Source organism: Aythya fuligula, chromosome 1 (genome assembly GCF_009819795.1).
Source record: "Aythya fuligula isolate bAytFul2 chromosome 1, bAytFul2.pri, whole genome shotgun sequence".
NCBI lineage: Eukaryota > Metazoa > Chordata > Aves > Anseriformes > Anatidae > Aythya > Aythya fuligula.
In genome coordinates, this window is record NC_045559.1 from 71933275 (window position 1) to 71946508 (window position 13234).

At 36.6% G+C, this 13234-nt stretch overlaps 1 protein-coding gene across 2 annotated transcripts in view; it reads left to right on the forward strand.

Annotated features, from left to right (window-relative positions):
* The window catches only part of WNT7B (Wnt family member 7B), a 95107-nt gene that overhangs the window by 55408 nt on the left and 26465 nt on the right, over positions 1-13234 (forward strand). The window lies entirely within an intron of this gene.

A 13234-nucleotide genomic window follows, 5' to 3' on the forward strand; every position in this document is an offset into this window, starting at 1 on the left:
AGAACACCTCCGCAGATTTCCCAAGAGCTTAAGTAAAAGGAGACTCCCTACTAACTGATGGAAGTGTAGCACATATGACACTGGCCTTCCAATAAAAAATAGCAATACATATCCATTTTAATGTTGCTATCATATTTTTAAGAAAATACTGCAACTGATTTGAGGCAGGAAACCTATTTGAAGAAAATAATACTGGATCTTGGCCAGACAAAGCATTAGCTGGCAGAAGTTAAGTGATCACTTTCCATTTACTGTATGTATGCTATTATTTCATAGGGAGGATTATGCAAATTTATTTTCCAGCACTGAGATCATTATTTTCCTTATCAACTAGCTCAGTATCCTAATCCTTTTCTTGTCCTTTCCTCTCTCCCCCAGGGGCTGTCCACTTACCATATCTCACACTTACAGTGCTCAGTGTTGGGATAACATTTTGTGGTGTGTGGCTCTCACAAGAGTGCTCAGAATGAAATCATCCAGCTTCTCTGTGTGGTTGTAGCACATTCTTGTTGTGTCACATTCTTCTCTAGGTGACACCTCTTTCTTGAATTCAGTAGTTCAAGTGAGTTTTGTAACACAATTGAATGTAGCCAGACACAAGATATCTTTAAAACTGTGTGAAAAAATAGCGTAACAATTATTGCCATCTGTGCAAAGAAGAGGAAACTTACATGGTGCTTTGGTTGTTAATAGAGATCAAGGCCCCCCCCCTTTTTTTTTTTTTTTTTTTTTCCCCAACATACTTGTGCAATAAATGCCAAAAGCTGAGGTGCACTTAAGTCAATGACAAAACTGAATACTTTTTTCAAAGCACATGCAAGACTTAGAGTCTGATTGAGGTCTGGGCTTTTTAAGAGCACAGTGGACTAGTTATAACGCCTTGTAACTGAGTAAGTACATTGATGTCAGGAGAACTGACTTATACTAGCAGAGAATTCATCATACTCTGGCATTACTCCACACAAAATCACAGAAGTGAAAAGACCTAGAAAGCCAAAGTAATGGCTAAAGAAAAGTCTGAATTTTTTGAACTTTAGAAAAATTTTTGGTAGAATTGATGCTGAAAAGATGTTAGTGAGAAATTTGATTTTCAGTGTCTCTTCCCACATTTGACTGAGGAAATTTCTAATTCCTCTTAGAAAATACATCACACCTAACTTTTGTTTATTAAAAGGAAGTGGAAGGCATTAAACATCCTCGAGACACCATACACAGGAAATAAACTAACACTTGACATTTGCCTTCACCTTAAAATGAATCAGAAAACCATCTAGTCACCTGTATTGACTATTAGAAGCACAGGTCTAGTCTTCCTTGGTTGGTCTTAAACTTGTTTGTCATAAGATGATATCCAAAATGATATTGCTACTAGAAAATATATAGATGCTAAGCATACTACTGTTGTACTTCTTTATGCTCCTTGTCTTGACCTTGTAAAGCCTGCAGGCATGCTCTGAACCTTAGACAAGTAAGTCCTCTTAACATCTGTGAGATCATCTATATCCTTGGAAAGAGACACTTGGTAGTATTGTACCCAAGTCAGTGTCACTGCTAAACTTTCAGTTGAAAATGTTTTCATGACCTCTGCTTTCCTCTTCAAGCTCAGAATCTTGTGACACCTCATCAGCTTAGGTAGGATTGTATTAATACCTAACAATCTATACCACTGACAGAAATTGTGCAAGTGAGCACAGTGAAAACACTTAAAGAGAATAACAAGTCATGGTTGTGCTTTCTTTCTGAAATAAGAGGTATAGAGAACAGAAATTGTTTGGCATCAGGATGGACCAGCTATCAGGATGGTCAGACTATACAAGTTCTGAAAAAACAAGGTTTTCTTGAGCCACTGTTCAGGTCATATTTGCCAAAATGTTCACCAAATTCTTGACCTCTTCACCAAACCTGGGTGGTTTCTTTCAGCTCTGAAATGACTGATGTGGAATTCGGTGGGTTCTTTTATGGCTTAACCCAAACACAGACAAAACTTGGCAGTTGCAGCTGAGTTCTGCTTTGACATTTGTTGGGTGTGAAACCACACAAACTGTAACGGATGGAGAAGGTTTACACGACCTCTGCCAGCTGAGCCAGATGAGTTCCGTGCAGGTCTATAAAGAATCCCATAATCCACATCTTTATTTGTTTTATTAGTGGAGTAGCACCCAGAGATGATGTGATCAGTATCTAGGGAAAGGACAAGGTTTAGGAACTGGTGTTATTACCCTAGTGAGGGGAAAACAAGTGAAAAAAAAGGACAAAGTTAAAAAAATAAAATAAAATAAAATACTTAAAAGGTACAAAAGACTTGTGAACATAAATATTCACATGTGTAACAAAACATCTGTATCTGACACACACAGAAACACTAAACCAGACATTTGGTTCCGTCTTAAACAGACTGAAGGAAGAATTAAGACAAAAAAAGACAGATGTTATTCATTTCATCCTCAATAAGCTATGTTGGACTGATGCTGAGCTATCTTTTCAAAGACTTACTTCAGTGAATTGGTCCTCTATCACCACCTATGTAATACACAGGGGTCACCTGTGTATTAAAAACAATGCAAATAATTTGTTCAGAGGTCAGAATAACAACTGTAGCAACCTTGTTATATGTAGGGCATTCATATTTGTGTGAAAGATTTATAGCAACCATTGATAAAAAGTGATAAGGAGATCCAAATTAGTAGCATGAACAAAGGATGTGGCATGGAAAGAATTAGGCAAGCCTTGTGTATAGCTCCTTTTTTTTTTTTTTTTTTTTTTAATTGTCTTTATATATATATATTTATAGCTGAGAACTTTTCCAGTCATGCTAACCCCATAGAAAAATATCACTACTACACTTACTTTACTCATCCTGTCCCTGCACATACTCATAATTGTCACCTTCCTGCACTCATCCTTAGTTTTCACACCAGCTTCTCACATAATGTCATCTTTTGCACTCTACTCATTCCTCTTGTTAGAAGCCATAAGTTTACCTCTTTAACAAATGGATTCACAAATTAATTGGTTAATGATAGATAAATTGGTATTATACATCCGATAATCATTGTTGAAAATCCATTGTCCTTCTAACTTTTTGAAGGCAAGGGCCCTGATTTGGAAATGTATAGCCTCTGGTCCTACCAAGCTACTGATGCAAAAGAGTGGATTGGTGTTAATTGCCCCAAATGATGGTTTAAACAATCTGTCATGAAGGTACCTCTAAAAGTTATAGATTATTAATAGCAATTGGAAGCAAATAACTCTAAGCAAATAAGTAGCCAGTGCAGCCTCTAAAGTAGGGAGTTAGAATCAATATCAGAATTGAAACCTACCATGGTTCTTTGAAAATAGATTGTTCTGGCTAATTATTTGAGCGTTAACCATTTCCACTGAAATTCTCCCTACTGAAGTGCTTATAAACAGACTGCTCTTATAGTGTTAAATCCAGGGCAAAAATGAGGTACAGCAGACAAAAGTCTTAGAAATGTAGAGCTGTAAATATATAAAGATATCAAAATAATCTGTAGAAGATTCCTTTGTCAGACTCATTATATAGAAAAATGTTGTGAATTAGTAGTATTCATCTGGCTGTCTCTCTACTCATCAGAATGTCTCAAAGATAACTTTAGATATGGGTTATATGGAAAAACTTAATTGAACTGAACACTTCACAGGGAAGAAGCAACAAATTGGCAAAAAACAAGGGAGTTCTGAAGATTTTTTTTTATTACTTTTTTTTTTTTTTTTTAAATTTCTGACCTTTTTTCAGATTTGTAGATTTCTGGTATGTTGAAAAGATGCTTCTGAAGTGAGGTTAAGCTTTGATTGCTGTGAGAGATTTAGGAAAAGACCAATATCTTAAGAAGTTTCCAGTCACCATGCATTTACCCAAATTTTATTCCACTCTCCAGGCTGAAAGGGAGAGGGATGGAAGAGAAAACTGCATTTTTAAAGACTACTGAAATATGTGCATGGATTTTATTAACTCACAGGTGAAGAAGACCTTACAGGTTATTTTGAGAAACAGTCAGAAAATAAAGTTGATTGTCAAGGTTATATACAAGCTTTCACTTGTATATATGCACACATAAAATGCTAGGAAGACAGCATAATTTCAAACAGAAAGTGAAGAAATGAAGGGAAATACCTTCCAGAAGAAAGACACTCATAAAAATGTGATTCTTTATATATTTGCACTGGAAATAGGTAGCTAAATCCATGTTGAATCCCGCTATTTTAGCTGCAGGCCTAAAAGAACATGGGAATCGGGCATGAAAGATTTGTAAGTGATGGCATTGTGGAGAAATGGTTGGCATTTTATCATGCATAATTAAGTATGTCAGTAAATTATTCTTGGTTCAGGCCATATATAGGCTTAATTAAATTTGGATTCACATATGAATCCAGTCATTTTTATTCTGGGCTACAATGGTGGATTGACTGAGATGCCAAATGTTCATAAAAACTTCCTACCAAAAATGGGAGGAGTAGAGAGGTTCATTATTCTCCAAAAATGGAAAATCACATCCAGGGTGATATATTAATCTAGTACAGTAGTGTCTAGTATGGTATGAGTTGGCCAACTTGGAAAGCTTGACTTGCAGTATGAGCAGAAAATTTCCAATACATGAAGACAGGCAGCATTCTTAGGCATGCTTTACAACCATACATGTGTTTTAATGCTATCAGCAAATCAATAAAGGGAACCATAAATGAATCCAGATAGTTTGCCTAAAGTAAGTACACTTTTATCTCTATTTCCCTTTCTTTCCTCTTGTCATTTTTTTTCTTTCAGTTTCTTTATGTTCTCATTTTCCAATTTTTAATCAATATATGTTGTTAGTTAATGCTTACTAATATTCATGTATCAGGTTGACTGTATGTTTATTATTCAAATATCTGTGTATTTATTATGGGAAAATCTATATTTATGGAATTGTGTTATATCCAATAAAAACAATATGGGGAAAAGAAAGGAATCGTGCAGCTGGAAACAATTTAGAGGGGGAAAATGAGTTGGAATTAGATTATTTTAAATGTGATACAGAGAACAGTATACACTTCACCAACGGAAAGGCAGTAATTATCTTTGTCATAGCAGTAGGTGCTATGATTGGTTTAGGCATTTGCCAGTTGCTGTCAACCACAATTGCACAGTGGCCTTTGGATATAATTTGGATTTTTTTTTTCTGTTGTTGTCATATAGCATGGTTCCAGATAACAAAGTCTTTTTAGCATTCAAGCAACTGATCAGAAAGGAACTTGTTTGTAATTTGAGCTGGATGTCTGCATTGGTGCTAGGATATGGCAAAAGACATTCCAATGTAGAAGTGGCATCTTGGGGGATGGCAGCAGCTTCCAACTCATAGTGCAGCAGGTTATCTGGGGTTTCAGGACATAGGTACACACAATATGTTCAATCAGCCAAGACTGTGTGTGAAACTTAAAGAAGCCTGCCTAATACCAATACAAATTGGGTCCTTGCTACTCACATGGCTAACATGGATTGACTGCTGATGTCCATTTCACAAAATGTCATGTGGAGGCATTGCATTTGCTTGTGTGATTTAGTTAAATGAGTATATGCTATAAATGCCATGGCAAATTTAATGAACCATGGTTTATGCAAGAATAGTTTTTAATAGAAACACGGCGTGTATTACAAGATGCGCAATCCTTAGTTATTTAAAGAAAGAGATTTCCAATTATTAGGCTGAATTAAAAAATAAAAATAAAAAATAAAACAATGCACAGTGAACTGCCACCCGTACTGTTTGAGTAACTGTCTGGGAGACAGGCAGAGGCAGCAGTAAAGAGAAGAAAATACAAGCTCTGAGGACCTCCTCAGAATGTTCATTTTGCTGGAAAGATTTATCTTAGTGCAAATACCCATTGAAAGCCTTATATTAAATAGCTCAAACAAACTGTGTATTTCCTTTCACAACTGACAAGTTGTTGTTGGAAGGAGAAATAAAAATATTCTTAACTTGAAGAATATCCAGTATATTTGTACTATCTTATTAGATATATATTGCGGAAAGATTTCAGTTATACCAGAGATAGAACAAAGATAGAAAGTCCATGTTAGAACAAATTTGGGTGAATCTACCTAATGTCCCTCATACCTATATTAGTTATCCTGTAGGCAATAAGGTAACTAAAAAAAAGGCATGCAAGCTGCCTTATGAGGACAGTTTTTACAAGGCAATTCATTTTGATGGTGACCTAAAGAGTAGAAAAAAAGCTGTGAAAACCTAGTGGCTACAAGGCAAAGTGAGAGGGCTATTTTAGTTTGCATCACTGACTTTGAAGGAAATTGAAGAAAAGATTTGAACAGTTCATACTTTGTGACTGTAGAAGGGTGGATAAGCTTTTGCTATCACAAGAAACAAAGCAAGACAGTAACCCAAACCAGAATAAGAAAATAAACCTCCCAGCTGGCAGCAGCTGATGTTGGGAAGGGTTAGTAAAAAACTTATGAAATAACTTCCATGCTAAGAATTGATATTATTCTAGCTTAGGAGACCTTTTGTGAGAGTGATAGGTTGAGATTTTTCCTAATTTTAGTAGGATTCTGTCATCTGGAGGATTTTAGAAAAATAAAAATTTATTTCTGTTCTAAGGAATTACTTTTGTATTAAATAAACATCCTATTTTGAGAGGGTGGAGGATTCCAATCTTAGTGAATCTACTCAAAAATATGTGGACAATAATTTGTCTCCCTATAAAAGAAACTTGTCTAGCATATGTAATTTGTGATATAGATAATCACCTTTTTGTAAAGTATGACTGTCTAGTGCAGTGTAGCTCGATTATGGTTTTTTTTTTGTTTGTTTGTTTCTTTTTTTCTCAAGGATCATATGCTTGAAGAAAAGTACAAGTTCTCTTAGATTAAAATATTATCACTGCCATTTAAATATTTACCTCTTTGGCAGAACGGTTGCTTTTAAAAGGCAGACATCCTCATTCTAAACGCAGCACTAATATGTTACTACAATTACTTCATGAACTCTGTGTGGCTTGCAGCTGGATGCTGAATGGTAGATGCTGAACTGAATGAAATCTGGAATTCCCATTCTGAGAGGAGTGCTAACTCCTTAAACTTTTATTTCATTTGTCATATAAAGATTAAGTTTTCCTTGGAATACATTTTTTTCTTCAGACATCTTCAAACTAAAATACCTGACTCTGAACAACTTCATTTTGGTTTACTGCCTTTCAAACTAATTAAGGATTAATGCGCATTGATGTAAATCGATGCAGGGATCTGTAACTGGGGAGGCTCCAGTCTCTGCATCTCACGAGCTTTGTTCTCACCTGCTTCCATATGCATCTAAAGTTATATGTCTCTGTGACACATCTTGCAGCTTGGTAAGAGAAATCGCAGAGCAATACACACTGCCTTCCTGTGACATTAAACCTCAGGTTACAAAAGGGCCATTGTGTTCTCAGAAAACAACAGGTTGATGTGGGGAAGCAGTTTAATACTTTGTTTTAATGGTCCAAAACTAAATGGACCACTTTTTTCTTAAATGGAATAGCTCCTTTTAAGTGTTGATATGGAAAATAATTTTTTTTTTTTTTTTTTTTTTTTGGTGGATAGGTACTCATGGTTTTTGGTATTCTGTGATTGTCCTAATAAATCTATAGCTGTAGTGGCAAAGGATGCTGTTATGTGCAATGTGACCTTATAGGCAGAGTCTGTAACAACCCATATCATGCTCAGCACTGACCAGAACAAAATCCTCATTTTGTGTTGCTTTTAACTTTGATTTTAGCTGCTCAGGATAAAATTTTCTGTGTTACTGGTCTGCCTTGGGATGAGTGAGTCAGAGGTCCTATGGAAAAGATAGTATGCAAATTCTAGTCTATTATTTAATTAAATGTAGGACAACAATTTGGACACAACAGGGCTAAATTTGCACAGCAACATTAAGTATGGCATTTCTTTACATCTAAGTGCCTCGCTTGAAACATTAACGTTCCTTTATTGTCATTTTATTAATGTCATTTTGTAATAAAATTGCTGGCTACAAATGATCCTTAGTATGTTGACTAAATTAGTTCTAGCCTCCCAGTCCTATTGGCTAGTGACTTTCAACATTATGCACACTCAAAAAGGAAGGCAACTAATATTTAAAATTAAATGAAGTCTGGTTCTGGACCTAGCCCAAAATCACAGATGCCAAATTCTAGTCCTTTTACAGTCAGTAAAATTTTAGCTTTTGCTTTTGCCGAAGCCAGGATTTTACAGCCACTAAAAAGGCACTTGCCTTTTGGGTATGAACAGAAGTTCAAATGGGAGCTGACTTTCATAGCAGGTACTCTGCTAATGCCTAAATATGTAAATGGAGATAACTGTGCAACATTTGATTTTTAAGGTACAGAATGACTTTGGAAACTGACAGGTGCTGCTAAATCTTCCCACTGAAAGAAAAGTTCTTTATGTAAAACAAAAGGCAGTGCAGGACAGCAGCTAACCTGAACCTGCTGGTATCTGATCCTGTAATAACTTAGGCTTCTAGTGACTTTGAAGATTCCCTGAGCTTTACTAGTGTGGTTAACTATGTTGTCAAAATCTCTTCCCAAGAATTACAGATGATAGGTTTGGTCATCGAGCTCAACCTCTACATCAGGCAGGACAGACTAAACATAACATTAGACTTTGGAGTTGCATGTGTAGCAGCATCCCTCCCTTTTCTGCCCTGTTCCTTGGGATGCATTCTGTTTGGTAAACCATCTGTTTCTAAATTGAAGAGCTTGAAATGCACAGAGAGGCATGTACAAACATTACAAAAAACACAGCATTTGTTGATCTGTACATTTTGGTTTGCAAGTGAATGTTACTGCATTCATGCTCAGATCGCTGATCCATGCAGTTTGCTATCCTGCCTCTAGTCATGAGCAATTTCTTTTTCTAATGAAGTGGCTGGCATAGTCAAAATATTATGACTGACAAATATCTTATTTTCTAATTGACAAAACTTCCTTCCTTAGTATTATGCATGACATTTTAGCATTGGATTAAAATACCAATGACTGTAGTTTTTTTCTTACCGACTGTGGAGTGCAATATTACTGTTAATGGTATGAGTTGAATTAAAATGAAAGTATTATCTATTGTTTAAAGGTTTTTAAAAATGAATCTAACACAGTAGTACTAAGGTAGCTCTTCTCTCAGTCTTCAAATTGGCCAAGAACTTTAGTTTTGCACTGTTTACCCGATATGTGCTTAACTTTAAGCACTATGTTTTAAGTCCTATTAAAGCAAAAAAGGGTTTGAAAGTGCTTCACTTTAAATGCATGCCCAAATGGTATGCAGAGTACAAAAGTCATAGTGAAAGCCAGCATGCAAATCAAGCTGGGGATGGGTCTTTCAGATAGTTAAAAGTGTAGCAATTTTTCAATTTTGATCTAATTTGGTTTAGAATTTAGGTAATCCTAGGTGAAAACTTGCAGTCACAATTTTAATTTGTTACTCTGTCCACTACAGAGGCTCAACCTCAGATTTCTGGGACTGATAAAGAAAGATGATTCATAAGACTTAACCAATGTTGGTGTAAGTGGGCTTGGATAGCCAAGGCATATTTAAGAAAACTGCTCTAACCCCAGAAAGCCAAATTGTGTGCTGGGAGAAGACCCTGTATCTCTAGATGTAAGCTCAACAGATGTGGATTGGCTTTGAAGAAAATAGTTAAAGACAAATTGCTGTAGACCAGAAAGCTCTGTTCAAGTGCTACAAAGAATGAAGCTTACTCATGGATCATTATTTACTTTACTGTTTACTGATTTCTTCGTGACAACATGGAACCTGGTTTTCTGTCTGACTCAGCATCCACGCATCTGTTCAGAAAAGATGTCCACACAGTGTCCCATTGACAGGGTTAATTCAACCTTGCAGTTTCTGAGGGAAAAAACATGAGAAGTAGTGGTGGTTCTCTGTCTCTGTTGCTGAACTTAAGGGCTTCACACAACAGAGGCAGAAAATGGGAGTACCTTCCTCACTTCTTCTTTTGGCCCAGTTTCATACCACATAGCTCCAGGCATTTGGTTGAGATGTCTAAGATACGAACCTAGCCAGCCTGTATTCCTTGTATGGAAAGGGAATACAGAGAGAAGCACTTTCAGAGGTGATTTGGATCTTAATTTGACTGCATGGACTGTGTGGAGGTCTCTTGACTATCCTGGGAGTTTAGACTCCTTAATTAGGTATCCAAGCCCCCTTAATGTCCCATTTTTGGTCTGTCTGTGAATTTTTCCTCCTCTCTACATATGTTTCTCAGGAGAAATGTGGTCTAATAAAGTCATACCTGCTTGCCTGACATAGCAGAAATGAAAACATGACCTTCCTTTAAACTCTTGGCTATTCTTGGTACTCATTTACTCATTCACCATTAGTACCTGCAAAAGTCATCTTAGCTGATGGCTTTCAGTCAGATACTGGCAAAGAAAAAAAAAAAAAAGCTGTAACCACAGGGCATACACTCCACCACTGCTATTTGGAAATTACGAACAAGTGGGAGTCCAAAATTACCACCAGATGTGTGCACCTATTTAGCAAGTGACAGAGACATGTTCCACAAGAAAGGGTAGCCACAGCTCCAGCAACCCATTCAAGTTGCTTCCCCTGCTGTTTATTCTCAGCTGTTGATATGAACTGAATGTGTTTGAAACAGGACCTGCTGGTCATACTATTCTGTTACATTTAATATGGAGTATGTTTTCAATCTCTGCAGTGAAAGCCTTTCAACTGCCTGGATAGGGAATGAGGAAGGGAGAAAGTGTGTAGCAGATCTATGAGTGTGTGTAAAGGAGGAGAAAAGAAAAAGAGATGGGCTGGGAACAGGAAAAATTGGTGAATCCAATCCAGGTGAAAACATGTTGGGATAGTTATTAACTGCATAGCAAAGGTGGTGAACTTTCCTAGACAGTAAGTGTTCTTTGACCTACTGCTCATTCTTAAGCATTTGTTGTTACTCCATACTCAAATATTAGCACCAGTTAATATACATATAGTTTTCTGCCATAATTTTGACAACACAAGGCCATGAAGCCTTCAACTTGATTTGCTACTAAATCAATACACTATAAATGTGTAGGACATAAGTAGGTCTTTTTTCTCCTCATACTTTTCCTTCTTGCTTTCCTTCTTGCATGAAGTAGTATGTAGGTTACTGGCAATCCTCTTTCAAGAACATTAGAAAATTAATCTAGAAGAAAACATTGTGAGTCTTGTTTTGGTGTGCTTTAAAAGATGCTATAAATAGAATTTACTATATTGCTAGAGAATGACTAATTAGAAAAGTTTTTTTTTTTTTTGATTACAATTTGACCAGTACAGAAATGTCTGACCTGAAAATTTCCTCTGAGCAAAGTATGAAAACATTTGAGTATTCTTCTACCTGAGCAGAACTCATTCTGAACAGATAAAATATTTCTTCACTCTCTTTGTCCAAGCTGAGTGGAAGGCATCTTCTAAAGAAGCTCAATAAAATTTCCTTTCTATCATTTTTCACATATCCTGTGGCTCCTAGTCTAACGTGAGAATTATCATTATATGGTTAGAGCATGGACCAGGAGATAATGGACTTGGACAGTTCCCAGCTGTGCCATATACTTTTCTTGTGACCTAGGGCAAGTCACTTCATACCTCTCTCTCTGAAGACTAAAGATGACTAATTTCAGTGGGGAATTGAAAGGCTTAATTAATGTGGACTAACCTCACTGGGACTTAAACCTTTGTGAAGTACCCTGCGATCCTCAACCAGAAATGGTCACTCTTAAAGACTTCTTTATCCAACAGGAAGCAAAGCACAGATGTGTCATGAAGGGATTTGTTTCTTACAGAACATGGGTCCAGGCTGAAACAAAGGCCATGTGAAAATCTTGACAGGCCTGGTAAGATTATTTAGTATGCATAAGAAGGAAGTATGGAAGCTTTGGTTAGTTGTCCACAAACAGTCTAAATTCCAATTTCTCAAAGATAAAATATTGTCCAGTACTTATATGTAATATTATAGAGAAAGAAAATAAAGCCCATGTGAACTGCTAGTTACTTACTGTATGCTCACTGTATGTGTGTTGTGTGATTCTTTGAGTAAATCTTCCTGTCCAAGAGCTTCTTTTTATAGCTATTGGTGCACAGTGACATCCTGACACCAGCAATGGCTTTGAACACATTTTCCCCTCCCTCCCTTTCTTTTTCTTACTCGTTGTTCCCCTTTTTCTTCTTGTTGTCCCCTTTTTCTTTTACTTCAGCAGTTCGGCAATGCTGAAACTGAGTTCCCTTCTTTGTTTGCCCATTGATCAAACCATGTTGCTTTATTTCAGACACTGCTAGTTTTAAGTACAATATAAACAGAAGTTCTTGCAGGAGGTTAACTGGGATTCCCTGCTCCTCTTACACAACTAAAGTTTCTGCTAGCACTGCTCTCTTGTTTGTTTTCAGGGATAGTGGCAATATTCCACATACTACTGTCAAAATGAGGCACAAGTTCTGTCAAAGAAGGCAAACATTGTATTTTTAAAGGACCCTAGACTACAGGCAACTAGGGATGACCATGGAAAGCTTGAAAGGCAGCAGTCTACCCTCCAATGTGAGTGATAGTAAGAGTGATGATGGGTTTTTACACAGCACAAATTATTTTCCACGAATACTGTGCCCTAATCAAAGTTAAATTAAGTGTCCTGCTCTGAATATCTCATATAGCAGCATGTGTGTGCTGTCATTCTGTGTTAGCCAGGGGAACATTACATCCATGTGAAGGCAAAAGCACGACCTGGTACAATACAGACTAATCCAAGACTTTTCACGTGAAACATTGTTTTGTTTTGGTTTTCAGATATTTGCCTTTCAAACTGGTCTGTTTTAATTACAGCTCAACCTGAACCACAAAAAACATGGACTTTGAACTTTCCCAGAATTCAGTGGTGTTTAGATCTGGCTTTTGGTTTGGCCATCACAGAGATAGGGGTCAGCTTCAAAGTTCAGATCTTCAAAGAAGTTTCTACAAAGCATGGGGCTGTGAAGATTATTTAATGTGACCAGTATCTTGTTTTAATGGTATATTTGCAGTAGAGACACTTGCTAGTGTTTTTTTTTTTTTTTTTTTTTTTTTTAATAATATTTTTATAGTGTCTGGAAGACTGATATTAATACCAATCTATTTAAATACTCTTGTATTCATACTCCTGGAAGGGAGTCATGTCTCCTTTCTAGGTCACAAAGCCTAGATCCTGTACTGAA